Here is an 8,951-nt window from a genome sequence, read left to right as displayed (position 1 = left end):
CCTTACATTGAATGATTATTTTTATGCAAAATGTCTAGGACAGAAAGAAGATCTGTGGCTGTCTGAGCCTGGCAGGAAGGTATATGTATGTGTGTGTGTGTGGGGGGGGGTGTCAGCTGACCACTAAGAGGCACAGAGCTTCTTTCGAAGTGACAAAAATATTCTAAAGTGACTATGCTTACAGCTCTATAGATTTGTAAATACACTAAGACCTCTGTGTTGAACCCATGTGAGTTATATCTGAGTAAAACTGTTAAGAAATTGTTTTAATTAGGGTTCCCATTAGGGTTCCCAGCTAGAAAATTCATTGGGATCTTAACCCAGTGACAGGGGTTGGTTGACTCTGGTAAGCTTGGGACTCTCCCACAGAATGTGGGCACAGACAAATTGGAAGACAGATGGAAAAGAGAGGGTCCAGGAGCTTGCCCCCTTCCCTGAACAGGGCTGGTTAAAGGCCCTGTTGTTTGCATGGTTTTCTTTCTGCCTGGATTTCAGATCATGCCTCTGTAAATGTTCATTGTCTGTCAATTTATCTTGTTAGCATTTTTGTTGTAGAGCTTACCTGGGATGTTCCCCCAAGGTCTGTGTCATATTTTACATTTAAACCTCTGGTTCATTTAAATAGTAGACTGGGCATCCAGAGAGATTTGTTTGTTTTGCCAAACAGTAAGGCAGTTACCAAACCAGGGGTTTCTACCCTGGGACTAAACTGAGCTTGGAAGCATCTTGCTTCTTTCTGAAATTGAATATAAAAATGCGTGTGAGAGCAAACACACTTAATTTTATGAAAAATGGGGTATCACCCCATTTTATCAGATTTTCAAGGGGCTTGAGACTGTGTAGCTTTCATAGCCTGCTGTGGGCCAGACTGCAGAGTTCTGAGCACCAATGCTGCATGTGAGCCAGCAGCACAGGCAGTGTACTCCAGCCACACTTATCACACCCAATGACAGACAGCTGTGCCGGGTATGCCTCTGGCGTTCCCAGAGTGCTAAGGACAGCAGCTGCTCTCAGGGGCCCCTTTTTGGACCCCTAAAGTGGAAGGGTTCTCATCCCTGGCTGTCAGGTCAATGGGGCTGATAAATCATGTTAGCTGACAAAATTCAGGTTCTTTCTGTCATGAAGACTTACAGAAAGTTTAAGTCCAATACAGAAAAAACAATCCACAAACAGAACCACCATCACAAGAAAAGCGCTGGGTCCATCTGGGCAGGCTTGGCATCGTGTGGTGAGCGAGTAACACAATGGGTAGGGAGGTGTGCAGGGGATGAACTAAGATGAAGTATGACTTGGGAGCTCGGCTTTGCTCTTGGTGCAAAGGAGGGTGCCAGACAGTTCTGAACAAAGAGAGACGCAACCCGACTTACCAGTCTTCAGGACTGACCCATGGGGCTGAAGGGAAGAAATGGGAAGACAAATTAAAGGGAAAAATCACTGAAATCAATAATCTTGAAAGAAATACTGATGCTTGAATGAACAGGACCAATGTCCTCAAATCTCATTCTGTAGCCCGAGCTAGCCTTGAACTCCCTAGCTTCTGCTCCTGCCTCCAGACCACTAAGATTCCAGGGCCTGTACTACCTCACAGGGCCCGGAGGTCTACTAAACAAAAAAACCAATGAGCACTGCAAACAGCACAGCAAGCTATTTGTGTAGTGCAATCACATCCATGGGCACAAAGACATCTTTCCTGAGAGAGCCAAACTCCACACAACCGGCCATCTGTGTGTGTGGGGGGGGGGGAGGGGGACTGCGTTGGTGAGGGCCATCTACTTTTTGGTACTGTATGCTATCACAAGAGCTTTTTGAACATCGAATATAATCACATAGGCCAGATTTGACAGCACAGGCCTGTAATTCTCTGCTAGTTGGCAGGACACTGTCTAGGCTACATTAAGTCCAAAGCCAGCCCAGACAAATGAGTGGAATTTTGTCTCAAAACATGTGAAAGGCACCATATAAAACTGAGTGTAATAGCTTTGCAGGTATAGGCAGGGTGTCAAGGGTTCAAGATCATTCTTAGCTTACACCAGAGTTTGAGGAAAACCTGGGATACATGAGACCGTGTCTCTAAAAAACAAAAAGAAACGACAAGAAGCACAGGGGAGGGTGTCCTGTCGCAGGAGGGCGTCCATGTCAGAGTTGAAGCAGCCCACTTTCCCAGTGTTCTGCCTGAAGCTGCTGAAAAACCCTGGCTAATGTTCTGGGCGACTGTGAGGCAGGGGTCAGACACCGACACCCTTTCTGTGAGCCACTGTACACAATGTCTGTCCTCCAGCTTTGCTGGTGTGTTTGTCCTTGCGGTCATCCCGGGTAACTAATGCAATTTCTTGAGACTGTCTGCCATGCTTCCCAGTCCAATTGGCAGCTGACTCACCAGGTGGCCAGGATGCCCTTGTTTAAAGGCCCTGATTCGGCAGGCGTAAGCAGGCAGAAATACTCTGCTGCAGAGTAGCATCAGCATCTGAGTGTGCCTGTCAGCTGATTAGGATCTGTTGGGCCCCAACAAGGTTAAATTGAGGTTAGGAAGAAAATGCCAGGAGTACGACAGAGACTCACAGAGCAGCATGGCTTATTCGAGTGGAATGAATGAGGGAGAAGGACTGAGGCAGATATCAAATGTCAGCCTCAAGAGTCAAGGATGAGATGCCAGAACAGGCGGCTGTTCTGCCTGAGAGGAAGACAATGTGCTTCCTGGCAGCCTTCGGAATCTTGCCAATCTGTGCTGTACCGGCGCTTCTGCCACCAAGTTAAAGAGTGAGGGTTCCGCGTCTGCTGTTCAAGGGCGCTGAACATGAAATCAGTTGGGTGGGGGTGAGAAGAAAGGAAGAAAAGAAATGTGGCCCTCTGCTTTTATGGACCTTCCAAAGCAGTGGTTCTCAACTTGTGGGCCGCAACCCCTTTGGGAGTCAAACAACCCTTTCACAGGGGTCACCTAAGACCATTGGAAAACACAGATATTTATAGTATGATTCTGAACAATAACAAAATTACAGCTATGAAGTAGTAACAAAAATAATTTGATGGTTGGGGGGTCACCACAACATGAGGAACTTGATTTAAAGGGTAGCAGCATTGGGGAGGGGGGTTCTGGCCCCTGCCTCATTGACAACCACTGTTCTAGAGTTCTCCTAAGAGGTTTGGAGTCATTTTCTGTAGCAGCAGCTGCCTGAGTATTGGCCAAGTCTGGCTCTTAAGATTTTGAAGGAGGATGTAACAGCTGGGACTTTTAACAGCCCCAACACTATAGCCTCGGATAACTCTGGGCAAGCCTGCATCTCTGTGGATACTCCCACCAGGATTTTGGTCAGTCCTCAGAGACCTATTGTTTTCTGTTTTCCTCGGGCCATGCCTCCACAGTGGTGTGTGGTTTCTGTAAAAGGTCTTATTGTGACAGGAGAGGCTTTTACAGTGGCCTAAGAAGATATGATTTCTGTCACACACAGAAGGACCTAGAGAATCATGGGTGCTTAATGAGTGGCTTTGACAGCTATTTTTTCCACAGACTATTTCCTGGTTCAGGGCTCAGGCCTATTCTAGGGCCAGACTCTCTTCCTGGATAATCTCACAGTCTCTTCCTACTCCAGATAATACCTGGGCCAAGAGGCATCCATTGTGATCACTTGGGGTTTTAAAAATTCCATGTATATTATTTCCAGGATAGGTATTGATTATTTATACATGTTGAAATAAATATATAAATTAAGAAATGTTAAAGTAAAACACAAATAAATAAATGCCAACATTAAGAGAACTATATTTATAAATGTATCTTCAAGAACTAGGGTTCTGTTTCCCAGGATTTGGACCATAACATTGCAAACACTTACTGTAGTACATAAATTAGCATATGCCAGCAATTAGAGGTTGCATTGACCTAAAAGGTTGGGTGTGTGATAGTGCTCACAACTGGATACAATGGAGAAATGACATGAAATAACAGCTGACATTTGCACCTTTGAGTTCAGCATGCCAGCACGTTCTTGGCTAAATTTGATTGTCACGGCGCTCTGGGGTTTGCAGAGATGCCATGAGTTGCAAATCTTATTGAGGTCCTTAGGAAAGAAAGAGCCCGGAGCCTGGAAGAGCTGAGTTGTCCAGGAGTGGCCAAGAACACAGTGTGCTCAGGTTAACGAGTATCAGGCTGAATTAGGGAGGGGGATGTTTAGTCACGCAGTGACTTTAGGTGGGGGTGTGACTGTATGGGATGCTAGGCCTGTGTCTTTTGTTCAGAAAGGGACTTTGAGCACATCATTACAATATTACACAGATTTTTCTACTTGATGGTCACCTAGTAAAGGTGGACAGTTCTCAGATGGGATCCACTGGCATGCTGACCTGCACCTTTTCAGACGCACACAAAGCACACTGGCATTCTATTATTTTCCTATTGCTGTGATACGTCACCATGACCAAGGCAACTTATAAAAGGAAGAGGTTATTCTGGCCCACAGAGGGATGAGAAGCCATCGTCATTGTGGCAGGGAAGCATGGCAGCAGGCAGGCATGGCAGCCACTGGGGAGAGCACTCACATCTAAAACCTCAAGCACAGAGCAGGACAACCAGGAATGGTGTGTGGCTCATGAAACCTCAGAGCCCACCATCAGTGACATCATTCCTTCAGCAAGGCCACATCTCCTAAGCCTATCCAAGCAGCACCACCAACTGGAGACCAAGTATCCAAATGCCAGAGACTATGGGGGACATCTCTTCAAACCACCATAAACACCTTTTGGGTTGAAGTCTTGTGGCTCGCTGTACCAAAGCTGCCAAATCCAAAATGTGCACACTGTCATTTCCTTTGGGAATTAACTCCTCCTTCTCACCAACATCAGCCCTCATCTGAATGAATCTCTCAGGGGTGTAAATTTTATACCAAAAACTTTGGATTTCAACACATTCTCCTGAATAAGGACATTGACGGGACCATGCTCACACACAGCACCGTGCTTGAAGGCGGCCACACATGGCACCTTCAGTCATGTTCTGTGTATGACATGTACAGTGGCTATGGGTGAGGAGGACAAAGCTGGTTCCCTTCTAGTCGGGAACATAGCCAGCCTGTATTTCTTCCGTTCTTTCCAGGAAGACTGGGTTTGGTGCTGATGCGATGGTGTCCTTCTGTAGGGCTTCTCTGAGAGCCAGTCCTCTTTGGGAGACTGGTGGTCAGAGCCATGTGATGTTTTGAGCCTCTTGCCTCAGCTCCAGGAGCTGAGCTCCTTGGGCATCCTCATTCCGAAGGCCCATGAATGGCCCTGGATGCTCTTTCAGCCAAGAGACCCCCACCCCCACTGTTAACTTTTACATTACTATAACAAAATACCTGGCAGAAACCACTTATGGGAGAAAAGGTTCACCGTGGTTAATGTCTCCAGAGACATTTCAGTCCATCAGTGGTGGGGAGGACACACGACAGGGCAGTAGAGGGGTAGCTGTTCAAGTGGTATGAACCAGAAATGGAGAGCTAGACCAGAGGCAGGAACAGCCACAGTCTTCACAGACCTGCTCCTACTGACCTCGGGCCATTGCCAGGCCCACTTCTTGAAGACTCTACAGCCTGCAAATTAGTGCCATAAGCTGGAGACCAAATAAGTTCTCAAATTATGAGGGACAATTTCAAACTCAGGCCTTGCCCCCACTCCCCCGCCCGTTCCCACCCAGCCCTTCCTGGATTCACTGCATTGACAAGGGAGAGAGACCTAGGAGTACATTTCCAGTTCCCCCAGGTCCAGAGGCCTCTCTCTATCTGCATTATCAGGTGGGCAGGCTGGAGCCCATACGCACATGAATGCTCACTCATGCCTCCCAGGCTGAAACGCCTATGGGAGGTCTTCTTCAGTGATCGGAAACAATTGATCATATGGTTTCAGTTGGTTTCTTTGATCTGTGTCTTCTGAGCCCACTCCATTCCCAACCTTCAAACCAGAGTTATTTGTACAGGTGGCAACCCTCCTTCCTTCTCTGTGGTATGAAGATGACATCTGTGGTCCGCTGAAGAGGTCCCGGGTTCACGGGAGGACTCCCCTAATCTAGCCAGGATCGGTGAGAACTGTGGTGAGGGTTGCCGGGGACAGTCTCTGATGCCCCGCCTCAGCTCTAACCTGGTGGCCACTACCTCGCCTCGCTCTGCAGAATGCACTTGGTAGGGCTTGGCTCTGGGAATTGTGTAGACATATAGACAGACACTTAACACCATCCGTGAGGACAGATGACAGAACAGAAAAGGGCTCCCTTTCACTAGCTGCCTGATTTTAGAGGAATGTCTTTCAACACTACCAGTTGTTTCCCTGGTGACAGAGGCCTCAAAATAAACAGGACTCTGCTCAGACGGTAGTGCACTGGGCTCGGGCTTCTGCCCCAAGACAACCATGCTAAAATAACACCCAAGGTAGCTGCTCTCACCGCCTGCCATCTCGGCAGTCCCCAGGTCTGCTGCAGACTGTCAAGAGTGGGGGGCACTTAGAACTTCATGTGCACTGATGTGGTGGGGTGGGGCTGTCTGGTGGTCCACAGGCGGGGCCCCTCTGCTGATGAACAAGGGCCAAAGGCAGACCTAGAGGCCGGCGCTCGCTCTCTGCTCCCCCACCCACCTCCCTGCTTCCCACACAGCCCTCTGGGACTGGCATAGTGTCTGGAGGCGGGCCAGCAACCTGATGTGCATGCCACAGCCCGTCCCTCTCCCCACACAGAGCTGCAGTAATCCTGAGGTTCAGAGAGCCGGCTGGAGAGACAGCCTCAGCACAGGGACTGTGATACACAGAGCAAAGGCCACCAAGCGGATTCCATCACCCTTGAGAGCCAGTGGAGTAAGGAGAGCCCCCAAGCTGCCAGCTCTTCAGGTAAGAATTAGTGAGTGTGTTATATCCAGAGATAAGTTTGGCTGTTTTGTCCTAGAATGATTATAAAGCTAGTAAAAAGGGAAGGACAGGGGAGAGAAGTGTTTTAAACAGTTAGCAGGGAGCCAGCATGCCTGCTAGTCCACTCACTGGATGGGCTCCCCTATGGCTGGCTTGAACTGAGTGCAGCCGGCTCTGGAAGAAGGGCCCGCTGAAAGCAGACGTGGAAAAATAACACAGGTTTGAGTCTGAAAAAGTAAGCCTACACCCGGCTGCCCTATCATCATCATTCCACCAGCGCCAGCCTAAGAAGACGGGAGGGGGTGGGGATCATCTGATTGACGGAAGCCCTGGATGCAGCCTTTCAGATCTGTGGAAGCTGAGAGCTATGGCCACAGTGGGTCTGGCTGGCACTATCTTGCTGTGTCATGCTCACCCTACCCAGCAGCCGCGAAACTCAGCTGCCTTGGAAAGCCTGTGGGAAGTTTAGGTTTCTATGGGCTGCTTCATAGAAAAGCTGGAGGTTTAAATAGGATGGACTCTGATGCTCCCTGCCCTGTTGCCTGAGTTACTCATTACCTTCTGATCCTCTTTCTGGTTGCAAACTCATCTCAGGACATCTCCCTTAGGCTCCCGTAGGGACTAGTACATACCAAAAGTGTTCAAGACTCCTGGACAGGAAGCCTTGAGACTCTCAGACCTCTGGGTGCCCGTGTAGGAATTTCAGGTATTTAATCAAGGGCCGTTTTGCAAAGACCTCGCCCCCCATCTCAGTCCTGAGAGTTCCCTGTGTCTCAGCCGAGTTTAAGCCTCCATGCTTCCTTTAGGCTGTCTAGCACCCACCATTCCTTCTCTTCCTTCCTGTCTGCTTTGGTGACCGGCACCTTTGCTTTCCTTCTTTATGGGGATGTCATCGATGGGGCTTTAGCTCCTCATGCTGCATTGAGGGGAGACAGGCATCTCCAGAGAGGCTACCCTGTCTCCCTCCCTCCCAGTTGATGCCATGACCTGACACTGTGGCAAAATGTTGAAAAGATAGCTCAGCTGGCAAAACGCTTACCATATAATCTTGAGGGCCTGGGTTGGATCTCCAGGAGTCATTATTTTGGGGTTCTGAGGGCTTTAGCTGTTGTTATTTTTTCAGTTGGGTTCAGTGGTGAATGCTTGAAAGCCCAGTGCCAGAGAGGCAGAGACAGGTAGATCCCTAGGGCTAGCCAGCCAGCCAGTCTAGTCTACTCACTGAATTCCAGATCAGCGAGAGATCCAAGCTCAAAACAACAACCAGGCAGAAAACAGGACCGGGAAACAAACAAGCAAGACCTAAGGTGGACAGCTCCTGAGGGGTGGCACCTGAGGTTGTCCTCTGGCTTCTGCATGCACATGTACATTTGTGTTCCTGGGAATGTATACACACACACACACACACACACACACACACACACACACACACACACGACTGAGAACAGATGACCTTGCTTTGGGGGTAATGGTATCCAGGAAGAGTGGGCTTCCCTCACGAGGACTGTTGTTTGTGTGACTAGTATGGCTTGACGGAGACTGATTCACAGCCACTAACTCCCTCTATCTTTGTTTCCATTGTGTTGCTCCCTGAAGGCTTCCCAGGAAAGTCCCTCTTAAAAGTTGTATCTTGGAAGGCAAGGTCAATAGTTTGCGGCTGAGGACTAAGGGGCACTTTCTTCTTGTTGTCGCTATCTTTTAAAGTATGAACACATAGATTTGCTGATGTAGCACTTAATAAAAAGCAAAAGTAATTATATTATATTATATTATATTATATTATATTATATTATATTATATTGAAAGTTAAGCAAGAAAAACATCTTGTGTTCACATGTCCTTGCCTGGCTTTTAAAAGTTAAGTGGCTTGGGTTACAGGTGAGTGGCACCAACCATGCTGATGCTATTTTCAGGAGTGATGGCAGGTAGACACTCCATCTATACTAGCAAAGGTATATCCAACCTAGGGAGAGATGCTGAAGCCAGCCTTTTTGCAGATATGAATTCTGTGGACTCTGGCTAAGTTAATCAAGGACCTGCCACTCTGTATACCAGCTGCCATAAGGGCAGAGAGTACACCACTTCTTGTCTGTTGT

General features: G+C 48.2%; 1 protein-coding gene across 2 annotated transcripts in view; it reads left to right on the top strand.

The window, feature by feature from the left end:
- Window positions 1-6,521: 6,521 nt before the first annotated feature.
- The window catches only part of Fgf1 (fibroblast growth factor 1), an 84,219-nt gene continuing 81,789 nt past the window's right edge, over window positions 6,522-8,951 (top strand). Inside the window, exon 1 of one of the 2 annotated variants that reach the window (XM_051201022.1) lies at window positions 6,522-6,840. The gene's annotated coding sequence lies outside the window, so the exon portion shown is untranslated. The remainder of the gene's footprint in view (window positions 6,841-8,951) is intronic. The other variant, XM_051201021.1, reaches the window with a different exon arrangement.

This window comes from Phodopus roborovskii, unplaced genomic scaffold (genome assembly GCF_943737965.1).
Source record: "Phodopus roborovskii unplaced genomic scaffold, PHOROB, whole genome shotgun sequence".
Lineage (NCBI taxonomy): Eukaryota > Metazoa > Chordata > Mammalia > Rodentia > Cricetidae > Phodopus > Phodopus roborovskii.
Note: the sequence above shows the minus strand (reverse complement) of the source record. Positions and strands in the feature narration are given on the sequence as shown.